This window comes from Cavia porcellus, unplaced genomic scaffold (genome assembly GCF_034190915.1).
Source record: "Cavia porcellus strain 051 isolate PalLab524CR breed Dunkin Hartley unplaced genomic scaffold, mCavPor4.1 scaffold_22, whole genome shotgun sequence".
In the NCBI taxonomy this organism is placed as follows: Eukaryota; Metazoa; Chordata; class Mammalia; order Rodentia; family Caviidae; genus Cavia; species Cavia porcellus.
This window is the reverse complement of record NW_026947505.1, coordinates 55997749-56012590: the sequence shown is the minus strand read 5'-3', so window position 1 is coordinate 56012590 and position 14842 is coordinate 55997749.

The following is a 14842-nucleotide window of genomic DNA, read 5'->3' as shown; positions in this document are numbered from 1 at the left end:
TAAGACACAGGTTTGGCTGCTGCCCAAAGTAATGGCTTAAGACAGCAAATGATCAGTGTGGTGGTGCATGTGTAATTTCAACTGCCTTTTTGTTTTTCATGTAAAATTCTAAAGTAATATAATATCACAGTCAAAGGAGAGAGATAAGGCACGGAAAGGGTACATCACTTACACTCAGATCCTTTGACCAGAACTTCTCTCATATGGCAACCAATAGCAATAAACAGGACTGAACTTATTTATGATGGGCGGCTCCATGCTGACCAGAGCTTGGAGTTCAGCTGTGAGTGAAGAACCAGAAGGATATAGAGGACAGTGAATAGCCTCCAGTATCCTGGGGAAAAGTCAGCCCCAACCTGTACCACCTCCTTGATCCCACTCTGCTAAAGGGGTCAGCTAGCTTCTCACAGACTGCCCAAGGAACTTGCATATTCATCACATAAAAATCTCACCAATGTGTTGTATACTTCCTTGAAAATATTCTGGCATTTATGTTGATGCAGATTGAAAATGTGAAAAAATTTCAAAATGTTTGGTAACCAAATTAAAACTAATTAAAACAGTGCCACTTAGAAAAGAAACTTTTTCATTGGCTTAGAACTTGGGATATATTTTATTTACTTAATAAAGTGAAAATTGGACTCCTAACTCCTTTTGTAAGAATCTTTCTGGTCCTTAATAGAATTGAAATAGTGCCCTTTAAAGGAACGATGCCTACAGAGACTACAAAGAAAAAAAAAGTAGTTGGTATATTCTGATGTTGATACGTTATTTTTCCCTTTTAAACATGATTTTCCTTTTAATTGCCTGCTGTGCAGTGACAGTAAAAGCTAGGAGAGGAAAATACCTTAAATACCCTGGCCATGTTCCACTGGGAAGAGGTATTTCACAGGGCCACTAAGTGGGCCATGGACACGGTCCTTTGAACACTGGCATTGCAATAATTAACTGATTGTGTCAACTTGAGTAAGGAGCACTCCACCAAACAGGATCAGCATAGTTCTAGGTGTGGCTGAAGGGATTTATCCAAAGCAGATGATGACATTTAACCGATAGACTTGTCACCTGCATGGAATAAAAGGGAAACGAAGGAGGCCTGCTGTCTCTTGGGAGGAGCTCCCATCTTCAGCTTCGCCTTGGAAGCTGTCTCCTGGTGCGCTCTTCAGCCTCAGGCACAGATCCTGGGCCTTGAGACACGGACTCTCGGGGACACCGTAGTGAGTTCCAGGCCTGTGGCCACATCCTTGGATCTCAAGCACTCAGGCAGGCCTCTTGCGCTCTTCCACCCCTGACTGCAGACTGCCATTGAAAGCCAGTCCGCTTAGTCCTGTATGTATTCATTTATCTACATTCAGTCTGTTTAGTAAGTACCAGCGGATATAGTCATGCATTCTACAAGGATGAGAACTTCTCTTCCCTCTCCTGTCCCTACAGGGGACAAGCGGGACTTCAGAGCCACACCATCTCCATCATACCTACGAGGATACTCACTTCCCACTCGTCTTGCTGGACCTTGCTTGGATGGTTTTCAAACTAAAGAAGAAAGTACACGGTTTGGAGAAATTCTGCTTCAGACTGAGAGGGTGTTACCAGGCACATGTAACTTTTTTTCAGTTCCCCAAGTGGTCTGTTCCACAAATACAGAACTACTTACACCTCAGAGCAGGGAAAAAAAAGAGCCCTGTGTTTTCTAGATCCTAATCCACCTAGTAATTGAAAACTAAGTGGATTCCATGTTCCTGAGATTCACAAAAGATAGGAACATGGTAGTAAGACTAAGGAAAGATGCAATGATAATTTTCAAAAACTAGAAAGGCAGTGTAAAATGCTTTTAGATAAATGAAAGTCTTGGGTGGGAACGAAGAGGATAGAGTCATCCAAAAAAATAAGACGTCCTGAGAGTAATACAAGTTACCCTCACGCTCTGAAATTACAGGAGGTGCTCAAAGTGGTGGCTATCAGCTTGCCGATATTTGTTAGTGCAGTGAGCTGCTGCTTGGGTAAACCTGCTCACCGAGATTGCCGCACATGCATTTTCAATGTCTTCTCTAAGAGCTGGCACTGTAAGGGCTTTTCTGTGATAGACGACTTCCTCTAGACTACCCCACAGGGGGATAATACCATCTGCTGAAAAAACACTATTTTTCTTTTCCTGAAGTATGTATACTTTTTTGGCAGACTCTGCATAAGGAGGGAAACATGAACTAACATCTACTCCCATCATTAAGGAGAAAATATAAAATGTAAAAGTGAAATTAGGAATTGTTTTAAATATATTCTGTTCTACAATTTTTTTTCTATTTGTTTTGCAGAACAGCATTTTGGGATTGTATGTCAGTGATAATCTGCTTGCCTAGGGTGTGTAAGGCACTGGGTTTGATTCATGTTATAATACACACACCAAAAAAAAAGAAAAAATGTACTTTTAAAGACAAAAAAAAACCGCAAAAACATCATACAGAATTAAAAACAAGTTAATAGGAAATTAACAATGGTTAATATGTTGCATACTGTTACCTTCAAAGTAGTTGCTCAGAATTCTAGAAGTAGGCATGCATAATTGATCAAATAGTATAAGCACAAACTATTACAGTGAATTTTAAAAAGTCAGTAGTAACTTAGCTATCTTTTTATATATATACATTTTTTTTCTTTTCCTTTTTTTCTCCTTTCACACATTTCAGTTGTTCTTTCCTTTTGAGCAATTTCTTTCCCTTTAGCAATTTCTATTGTAGATTTTAGATCTTACTTACTTTTTAAGTTTCTTACACTAAGGAAACTATGATATTTACACATAAGAGTTTGATTATTTTACTTATGAGTTTATTTTACTTACTCATTTTACTTATGAGTTATGAGTTTTACTTGAGTATTTATGAGTCTAGTTGCATCCATTCACTATAAAAGCCTAAAGTTTATCCTTCTTTATAGCTGACTAATACTCCATTGCATAGAAATACCACATCTTTTTTTATCCATTTCTCAGTTGATGGGCATTTGGGTTGTTTCCAAGATTTATCTATTACAAATTGTGCTGCCTATAAACATGGGTGTGCATACATCACTGTGGAATGATCATTTAAATTTTTCTGACAAAATACCCAGAACTGGAATAACTGGGTCAAACGGGTCCTCTAATCTTAGTTTTTTGAAAAATCTTCACACTGATTTCCACAGTGGTTGTATCAGTCTACACTCCACCAACAGTGGAGAAGAGTTCTTTTTCCCTTGCCAGTATTTATTACTGGCTGATTCCTTGATGATAGCCATTCTTTTGGGGATTAGCTGGAATATCAGTGTTGTTTTAATTTGCATTTTTCAAACGACCAATGCTGTTGGACATTTTTCATATATTTATTTTCCATTTGCATTTCTTCATCTGCAGAGTGTATATTCATTTCAGGTGCCCAGTTTTGGATTGGTTGTTTGAATTGGGGGGCCTAATTTTTTTCAGTTCTTGATATGTTCTAGATGTAAGTCCATTATCTGAGGGACAATTGGCTAAAATTTTTTTCCCATTTTGTTTTCACTCTGTGATTTCTTTGGGTGTACAAAAAGTTTTGAATAAGATGAAATCCCAGTTGTTGATTCTTTGAAGTACTTCCCATGCAGTTTAGTTTTTGTTCATAAACTCTCTGCCCATTCCTGTGTCTTCAAGATCTCTACCTGCTTTCTCTTCTAGTAGATTTAGTGTTTGTGTTTTAATATAGATCTTTGTTCCATTTTTTACTTTAGTACGTAGTGACAGATATGGGTCTACTTTTAGTCTTTGGCTTGTGGTATTTATGAAAGAGCCTATCTTTTCTCCAGTGAACATATTTGGCCCCTTTATCAAAATAAAGTGACTGAGTGTTTGTAGTTGTGTCTATATCTTCTAACTTGTTCCATTGATCCTAAGGTCTGTTTGGGGATTTTTTTCTTTGTTTTTTTGTTTGTTTTTGCCAGTGCCATGCTGAGTTTATCACAGTAGCTTTGTAGTATAATTTCAAATCAGGGATTGTGATCCCTACAGCCTTGCCTTTATTGTCCAGGATTGCCTTTCCTATTTGAGGTATCTTCTGTTTCCAAATGAATTTTAGGAATGTTTTCTCTAGATCCATGAGGTATGCTAATGATATTTTGATTGGGATTGCATTAAATCTGTGTAACAGTTTTGAGAGTATGATCATTTTCACAGTGTTGGTTCTTCCTATCCATGAATACAGGATATTTTTGTATTTTCCTCTTTGATCTCTTTTTTTCAGAATACTGTAATTTTCAATGTATAAGTCTTTTATTTTCTTTATTAGATTGATTCCTAAATATTTTCTTTTGGGTTTTTTTGTTTGTTTGGTTTGGTTTTTGTGCGTTTTTAAAATACTATTGTGAAAGGTGTGGTTTCCCTAATTTGTTTCCCATAAGTTTGTGTATGTACAGGAATGCTATTGATTTTTGAGTGTTGACTTGGTATACAGCTGCGTTACTGATTCAATTATTCAAAAAGTCTTTTGGTGGAGTTTTTGGGGTCTTCTGTGTAGAATACCATGTCACCTGCAAATAATGATAATTTCAAAATTATTCCTTTCCTATCCTTATTCCTTTTATTTATTTCTTGTGTATTTGCTCTGACTAATGTTTCCAAATATATATTGAATAAGAGTGGTGATTATTGACATCCTTGTCTTGTTCCTGATTTTAGAGTAAAAGCTTTCATTTTTTGTTCATTTAGTATGGTGTCAGCTGTTGGTTTGTCATAAATGGCTTTTATCAGATTGAAGTGAAGACCGTCTATTCTGATTTTCTGTAGGGTTTTTATCATTAATGAGAGTTAGACTTTAAAAAGCTTTTTATGCATCTGTTGAGATGATCATGTGATTTTTGTGTTTGGCTCTGTTGATGCGGTGAAATGGTTTATTGATTTGCTTATGTTGAACTATCTCTGCATTCCTGATATAGAGCCCACTTGGACATAGTGTACAATCTTCTTGATGATTTCCTGCATTCTGTTTGCTAGTACTGAGGATTTTTGCATCAAAGTTTTCATTAGGGAGATTGACCTGTAGTTCTCTTTTTTGGTTGGATCTTTCTCTAGTTTTGGTATCAGAATAATACTTGCCTCCAGGAATGAGTTAGGCAGAAATGCTTCCTTTTCAATTTCATTAAAGAGGAGCATTGACATTAAATCTTCCTTAAAGTTCTTGTGTAACTCAGCCATGAAACCATCAAGACCTTGGCTTTTCTTTGTTCATAAGTTTTTTATTATGTTTTTAATTTCATTAACTGATACTGGGTTATTCAAAATTTTTATATCTTCTCAATTCAACTTTGGTAATTCATACATTTCTGGAAATCTCTCGATTTCTTCTGTGTTTTCTAGCCTATGAGAATAAAGATTTTTGAAGTAGATGTTAATGATCTGAATTTCCACCAAATCTGTAGTGATTTCATAGTCTTTCAATGGAAAGTCTGTTCTTCAGGGATGTCTTCTGTGTGGGGGAGATTCTTGGTTTGTGTCTGTTACAAGATCGTACTTTCCCAATTAATTAAGACTGGGTTGTTGGTATCTTTTTGCTCAGTCCCTGGACCTTTGGTGTATGGCTGTGGTGAGGTTATTACCTCAGAACGTCCCAGGACTATTACAGAAGTGAGAGCTGATTACAACAGATATGACATCCAAAATTAGCAATAATGATAGCATCAAGCACAGTTTAGAAACTGACCAACTATGAGAGCTATTGATTTTGTACTTTAGACCACAGTAGCTGAGTCTATAGTTATACAATAGAACTGATCATAAATTAGGAGTTTGTATGCAAAGTGTTTCTCCAAGATAAAGACATTTTACCCTGTGGTTGGAAAATTCAAGGAGGATGGTGGATGTTATGCTTTGTGTCTGAATGTCCTCCCAAAGCCTCATGCAGTCATGGGGGTAGGCTTCTGGAATCTGTGATTGATTTATACTCCAGTGCTTGGATTTATACTGGAGTATACTGGAGTGGATGTGAATGCTACACCTATCATGGGGTGGGTAGCCTACCCCATGATAGACAGGGTCTTCTTTCTGTGCTCCTCCATTTTTGCTCTTGTTGGTTTTGCTGTCTTCTAGAACAATCGTTTTTAGATTATAATATTCTTTCCAATTGGCTTGTAATTACCACAGTCTGTTAATAGTATGACAAAGTTCTAATATTTGAGGTGGGATATGAGACAAAGAAAAGACCAAGAACCCAGCATAATGAATCTGTGGTTAGCCATCTAGAGAGGATGAATTGTGACCAGTTTTTTCAGAAAACTTCTGTAGTAATGACCAGCCACACACATGTGAACCATAAATCTCTCTGCATCCAGTAGAGTTTTTGATCTGAAGGGCACAGGGAAAATTTAAGGAAGTTCCATTGTCCCTTTTGAGAGAAAGAAATAGTTGCAAATTCAATAATCTCTGAGGAATAAAGCCTGATCTTTGCTTGCCTTTGGGGCACTGAGTTTATAAAAGTGAGAACATCAATAGAAAACAAGTGAATGCAAACTTGCGGAGATGAACGCACCTCTGAGTGACAAGATGCTAACCTGGAAACCAAGGGAGCGTGTCAGTTTCTTGCTCACATTCCTTAACAAGCAATGAAATTAAGCTTTGCTTAATTATTCATTTCTGTAGATAAAGGTGAAGTTTGCTGTATGCTTCTGTTCAGGCCCTGCCAACAGATGGTTCTTGGGAATGTTGAAAGACTAAAAAATAAACACCGCTGAGAGATACCTCAGTTTTAAAGCTCTTCTCGCTTATTCTCACACTTCAGGGACATCAAGTTAGTTTAAGTGACTTAAATATAGTAAGATCAACAGAATTCACACTCATTGTGTGGAACTGCAAATTGAAAAATAGAGGAAATACGTTTCTTTTGTTTTTGTTTTTGTTTTCCTAAATAAGCTACCACCTAAACCAGTTTTTCTGCCTGGAATGTTTAAGTGTTATTCTTATCACTGTTCTTTAGAGCTTCATTTGGGATCTGAGCAATCTTCCCTTCTCTAAATAACAACCTGTCCCAGCAACAAGTGCAGAGGTGGTTGGGCTGAAATACAAAATACTCAGGCAAGCTATACCTTAGCAGACTTCATGATAAGCAAGAGTGAAGTTGGTCAACATTTCCTGCAGTCAAATAATACTCTGTCCATATAGGGATTGGAGGCGATGTCTTATTTTAATACCTGTAAAAAGCCTTGAGCCAGAAGTGGTGGCACGTGATTATAATCCCAGAACCCTAGGAGACTGAGGTAAGAAGATCGCACACAGGCTTTGAGCCCAATGTAGGCAACTTAGGAAGACCCTGTCTCAAAATTTTTAGAAAGGGTCTGGGTAGAGCTCTGAGGATTTAGCTCAGTAGCCCAGTGTGAAGGCCCTGGGTTCAATCTCTATTACAAAAAATATATATATATATAACTTGAAGTTTTGAGTAGGTGTTACTTAAAAGATTTTCTTGACCTGGAGATGGTGGTACATGCCTATAATCCCAGCACTCAGGAGGCTGAGGCAGGAGGATCACTGCAAGTTTGAGGCCAGCCAGGGCCACAAAGTGAGTTCGAGGCCAGCCTAAACTGCATAATGAAATCTTGTCTCAAAAAAGAGACAAGAAAAAAAAAAAAAGATTTTCTTTACTACAGTGTTTTCTTATTCTCATTCTGACTGTTAAGAACTGGGCATTTTAGTTTCCATTAAAAAGTGACAAGTGACCATCGTACTTCACAAGACTGTCTTCTTTGGGCTAAGTTTGAGAGCATATGGATATGCTCTTTCCTGGTTAAAAAAAATCAGCATTTACTTATTTTGAGATGCATGTGAATGTGTGTGTGTGTGTGTGTGTGTGTGTGTGTGTGTGTGTGTGTGTGAGTGTGTGAGAGAGAGAGAGTTGTGTAGAAAAAGAGGAAGTGAAAAAGAGCCATAGTTGGAGACAAGAGAAGACTACTGACTGACACAACATAATCTCCAGTTTTTAGTTGTAATTTCGAGACATGGCGACTAACAAGTACATGCGTGCTTTATCCTGCATCAGCACTCATAACATTGCACCAGCGTGCAGGGAAGAACCTGCAGTCATCAAATGAGTTTTGTTTTTTAATTTTGTTTTTGTTTTAAGTATGAAAACAGGATCGTAGCTGGCAGCAAAGACCAAGGACGTAGAACATCCTGGCCTTGATGCTCACCACCTTCTAGTCTGATCTGTCACAGGCTCAGCCCCAGTTTCCTCAGGAGGTAAACAGAGAAGCACCAGTGGCCTGGATCGCTTAGGAAAATAAAATTAATACAGATTTGTCGAGTCTTTTCAGAAGAGTATTTAAGTTCTCTGACATAATGGTAGCATAAATGTTTTGCAGCTCCCTTGTGAATATTCACGTGGCTTAGAATCAGTGAATATCATGTGGACACTAGAGTTCTTGGGACAGTAAGGGAGGTCCTTGGGACAAGGGACGGTAGCTCAAACCAGGGGTAAGTTTGCAAGATAAACCAAACAAGACATCTCCTGGATAAAATAGCAGGGTGCAGTCCCGGGTTCAGCACAGGCCCCTGCTCAGTAGTGCTGAGCGACACTGAGAGAAACCACTGCTTCTGAACATACGTAGAAACTGAATTTAATCACTGCAAATTGTAGCGATTATTTGTTGAAGACCATAAACGTACACTATGACCAAATGGGTCATTCACAGAATATTCTCTGTTAACTTGGCAAAAATACTAATCAATAAGGATTACATTGAACACTAATCACTTTGAATGCACGAGGACCTTTTGTAATCCTGAGTTTCATATTTACATGTGGTAATTTCCCCCATGGTGGCCAAGTAGGGCTGATCATTGCCATGTAAGCAATAATGTAGGACAAGACACACTGTGTTTTCTCCGTCCACTCCCCGCCCCTCCTCCCCTTCATTCCCAATTTGATTTTAATTAAAACTTCAGAACTTGGCTCTGTTTAACAAGAGGCCAAAGCTAGTCTTGAAATGCTGACGGGCTCCTCCACTTCTGCCTGCTGGGTCAGCTCATTAAGGGTTATGATTTCATATCGCATCCACGGTAATCCACAGCACGGGCTGGGAGAGCCTTGTAGTGGAGAAGCAGAATGCACCTCAGCAAGTAAATCAGCTTGCCTTTTGCAGCATTCTAAAGATTAATTTTAATTGCTTTTCTCATACTGGCAATAAAACCCAGGGCCTTCACATTCAGCTACATCTCTAGCCCTTTTAAAGTTTTTTTTTATTTTGAGACACGGTCTTGCTAAGTCACTAAGTTGTCCAGGATGAATTTATAGTTAAGCTCTTCCTGCCTCAGCCTCCCAGAGTGCTAAAATTATAAGAACCACCAACATCAGTTTGACTTTTTTATTGTTTGTTCATTTTGTTTTTGAGACAGGGTCTTGCTATATAATTCAGGCTGCCTTGAACTTACTGTGTAGCCCAGGCTGATCTCAAACCCACAGCGATCCTCCTGCCTCAACCTCCCAGGTGCTAGGGTTACAGGCACATGCCACCACACCCAGCTTGAATTTTAAATTTTAGTTTAATTTTAGTTGCATTTTAATTTTTAAGGTAATTTGTATACTTTTTAAATCAAATTTGCTATGAAATGAGTTGCTGCTGTTGTATCCACAGTTCTCAATTCTGTCTCATATTTGTAATTATCCTTATACTGCTGTTTCTTAATTTTTGCCTTTTGTAATGGAAGATTTTGCTAAATTACACACGTCTCTCCCATCTCCTTATCATTTTATCCCGTTAGAGCACAATTTTAAATCAGATCACAATGTAGCATCATTATGATTATAATGTCACTATTACTCTCAGAAATATATATACTATATTTGCTATGTATGAATGATTATGTCAGCCCAAAGTTCATGTATAGAACTCTTAACCTTCAAGATCATGGTTGTAGATGTGGCACTTGAGAGTCAATTTAGGTCATGAGAATGGAGCCCTCAACAATGGGATCAGTGCCCTTATACAGAGACCTGAGAGAGTTCCAGAGACAAGCCAGCACCTCTGAATCAGACGCATGCACTCAGCAGCTGCTGACCCCACTAGAACTGTGAGAAACAAATGTCTGTTGTTTTTCAAACCCCCAGCATTTCGTTATACAATCTCAGGTGGATAAAGGTGAAATTATGTGATAGTAAAATTTATCTTAAAATTGTATCTTCTTCATTTGCATGTACACTCATCACTGAAATGAGATCCAACAGATTTACCACTTTATTGCTATCGATAATTTTTCAGATTGTCAAACAGTTCCAGACTCCCTTCAGACCCATTTTTCTCCAGGAGACACCATGCTGCAGCTACACAGTGCAATCCTGGTTCTAATACAGGTCATGCTTAATACAATTTTCCTGCAAATTGCAAATACTTTTATATTTTATATTTAGAAAATTATGACTTATTTTTATTCTAGTAATACACACATAACATAAAATTTACCAGTTTAATCATTTTAAGTATACAGTTCACTAGCATTATATATATTCAAATTATAAAACCATCATTAAACACCATCCATTTCCAGAACTTTCTGATCATCCAATTTAAATATTATTTTTAAATATTAATATTTTACCTAAGAATTCTATTCAAGAGTTGTAGGAAGTTATTGATCAGTAATTAGCTTTTAAAAATAGAAATTATGTTTCTGTATAATCAGATGAAGCTATTTTCGAGAAGAATAAAATAGCTAAACTATCTGAATAGAAAAGATGCTTTTGAGGTATTTTCTGTATTCATAAACTGTGGCTTAAATATCACTTGTTGAGGATCTAAAGAGATTTGAAATGATAGAGGTTTCATGCATCAATCATGCTGGTCAATAAAAGCCCTCAAACCTTCTATTCCAAGACCCAATAAATGCAGCTTTGCAAGCATGGATGCTATTTGAAAAATTCAAATCATCAGTTCCCAGTAATTTGGTTACTTGCTTGATTCTCACCTATTGGAACTACACTTGTTTTCACAGCAGGGGCATAATCGATTCCACATCCCACGTAGAATCTCACGGATAAGGTCTGAAACCCATTAACAATGGAAGTCATTTTTGACAGCAGAGCTAGTTCTGTGTCCTTTGCAGTGGACCTCACAAGACCTCTGCAAGCAGCCCAGTTCTGCACGCAGCTACCACAGGGTCAGGGCAGCAGGGGGTGCGGTGCATGGAGACCCAGTGGTCACTTACCGGGCAACACCAAGGGCTCCCCACAGGACCTAACAGCGGTACCCAAGGGCCCAAAAGGACTGATTACAATCAACTTCATATTGTTGCAGTTTACTTCCTACATTGGACAGAAACACAATCACCAAATACAAAAGATTACTGGGCAGCAAGGGTGAATGAAGCAAACAGCTAATATGAGACATCATTTCAAAAACAACTGTCTGGAGAAGCCTGTAATAGAATTTTCTAGTTTACCACTCTAAAGATGAAGGCCAGTTGCCATGGAAACATAGTCTCTTCAAAGACAGACAAGTCCTTCTTTTAGTCTGAGCTCTTTCTAGAAGGGTGGTGGGGAAGGCAGGAGAGGCAAGCCAAGGATTTGGGGCTCTAGACAATGAAAAGGAAGCTTTTTTCCATCACAAAAAATTCACCAGTGAAATCTGTGTGGATTTCAGCTCAAAGCTATTTGATTTTTGACTATACTATCACAAAACCTCGGGTTAGCTATTTTGGGGTACTTATGCAAAGTAACATTTCATTGATCATTTCCTTGGATTTGCTGTATTTAATTAGTGACATTTGGGCACCTCCAGTAAATGAGGCAACACTCAAAAAGGAGCAGTTTTTCCTGGTCTTCCACTCCAACTCTCCTCTGAGGTAACTGCCATTTTTTCCTATAACTCTACTTTTTTATTTTTTAAATGTATTTTAAGAAAAAACCTGATTAAAATCAAGCAGAGGAAGTCTGGCACACACTTGTGGTTCCAGCTACTTCAGAGTCAAGGATAACTCATGACCAGGAGTCTGAGAAAAGCCTGGATAGCACAATGAGATGCCATCTCAAAAGAAAATCAAAACATAGACAAACAATGGAGAAAGGGCTTGGACATGCATTTCTCCAAAGAAATTATAATAGTGGTCAATAAGCATTTGAAAAGATGTTCAATATCACTAACCACCAAAATAATTTTAATCAAACATCCTAACAATAAACCACTTCATACCTGTTAGTGGCATTAAAACCATTAGTTTTAGGGAGGATGTGGAAAAGCTGGGCTCCTAGTGCTTTATTGATAAGAAGTGTGAAATGTACACCGCTATGGGAGCATGGCGGTTTCTCAAATATTAAAAAGAGAATGACCAATGTGATTTAGCTATTCTATTTCTGGATATAAATCCATATGCTCAACCATTTGTATGCCCATGTCCCAGGCAGCCAAACAGTAGAAGCACCTTAAATGTTTAGTGATGGCTAAATAGATAAACAGGTGACAATATATAATATGATGGAGTATTCAGCCTTTAAAAAGAGGAAGTTCTGAGACATGCTACAATAGAAGTGATCCTGTAAAACATTAGGCTGAGTGGGAAAAGGCAGTCACAAGAGATCAAATTTTATACGGTTTCAGTTAAATGAGGTTCTGAGAGACCAGAAGTAAAATGGCGGTCACCGGGGTTGGAAGGGGGTGAACTGGGGAGTCATTGTTTGATGGCTTCAGAGTTGTTCAGAAAGATGGAAAAAGTCTGGCAATAGGTAATAGTGATAGTTGTACCACAATGTGATTGTAATTAATGCTACAGATCTGTGTACTTAAAAATGATTAAAGAGTTAAACTTTATATGTATTTCAACCTGATAAAATTTTAAACTAAAACATATGTAGCCATCATGTTCAGGAATGTCAAGTTTTGCTTTTTCTTTTTCTGATGCTAGCTTGCTTTTATAAAAAGAACATTATAATACATACATGTTCCTGGATAGCAAGCCCCAAACTTTAGTAATAAAAATTTTAATTATGCTTTATATGCGCTCAGAAGAGTGTCATGAGGGGCAGGACATCTTTCCAGGGTTCCAGGAGGAAGAGCAGGGGACCACCCTGCGTGTGGAACACCAGCAGGTAACACTGCACTCGTGATTCTGTGACACAAAGCCGGGCTCTGAGTTTCAGCAGAATACATGGATCTAATTAGAGATCATCAGAGCCAGAAGTTCCCAAACATGAGGCCACACTACTGCTGCAATGTTGATCTGCAATGAAATGAGAAAAATAACTACGATGTGATAACTTTTTCTTAAAACTTAACACGTAAAAAAAAAAAAAACTTCCTTCTAAAACAATCTCTTATTTTTGGTGCAAAATATTTTGTGTGATGTCATAATTCTTTTTCAGCATCCTCGATTCAGAAGAAGAAAAGATGCCAATCCTACATTCATTGCTACCGTTAGTTTTTAAAATTTCATTGATCTGGGACATCCCAGTCTAGGAAACAGTGGCAGCTCCAAAGGGCCTCTTTATGGAGAGGTTTTGGGTGCAATGTGTGATGTTTGTTGTAAGGATTGAGCGCTAGGGTGGGGACAAACTGACGTAACAAAGGCTCCAAAACCCTGAGTTCTGCATGTGACAGTCCAGTTGCTCAGAATAAGTGAGTTATTATCTCTTCTAGAGTCTCTGAGTCACCAAGTCCACCCGTTAGTGTGAGCTTTCTCCCTCGAGGGGTGAGGAGAGGAGAGAGGCTTAATTGTTACAAGAGCAGAGAGCTGTGGACGTGCTGTGTGCCTTTATCTTGCTGGTCCTAGAGGCTCTGCCTCACTCAGTAGGCCCCATAATGGAGGGAAAATGTGAGGAGGGTTACTCTAACATCTCAAGTATTTCCCCAGGAGTTCCTCTTTCCATGAGAAGAATATTCTCTAATTAAAATGCCACTATATATATATTTTTCTTTTAACAAATTGCCATCTAATTTCCCTTTGATCTATTTTTCCACTTGGGTTGCAAGGTTTTACAGAAATTTCCCAAATGCTTTGAGTCTGCAGTAATTTTATTTCATTCTAATTAAACTTCAAAGGACAAAAGGAAAAAATCATCATAACAAGCTAGGCTTTTTTCCACTTAAGCGTTTTTAGGGCATCCACAGTGTGCCTGACATTGTGCCAGGTGTTAGAGATTAAAGGCGACAGCATTACCACACACGGTCCTTCCCTTCAGCAGTAGGTGAACACGTCCTGCACAGAACGTTGCAGTGTACCATGGTGACAGAAATGCCCACAAATGGCTGTTCTCTACAGGGTCTTGTGTGAGCAAGATAAGGCGGTGACTGAGTTACACTTCCACTGAAATGTACAGGACAGACAGCAAGAAAGGCATCCTGGCAGAAGCTTGGATTTAGGTGTGAAGAAAGACATGGTCTGTGCACACATGTGCATATGGACATGTGTGTGTGTGTGTGTGTGTACATATGCATGTGTATATGACTGCACCTCCATAAGAAACAAGAAAGGATCAGAGTAAGTATGGTTTGGGGGACTTTACTGAATGGTACGTGGATAGGCAAGCTAACTTAAAGCACAGAAGCAGTGTCCTATGGTACACGTGGGTCTTGGTGATCAAAGTTTCCTTTAGCTATCTAGAAAGGAAAACTTGACTCCTGCAGAAAGAAGTGTGTCTTTAATGTGTGTCGTGACACATACTCCCTTTGGAGGCTCTGAGCGCTGACACTGACCCCTCGAGGACAGGAGTAGCAGGGTTGCCGCAGTGCTGTGTAAGGACACAGGACCCCTCACCCTGGGTTTCTCAAGCTTTGACGTCCGTAGGTGTCACTGGCAGTCTTGTTAAACGCAGACTGTGACTCAGTGACCCAAGATTCTTCATCCTTAACAAGATTTAAGGGGATGTCAATC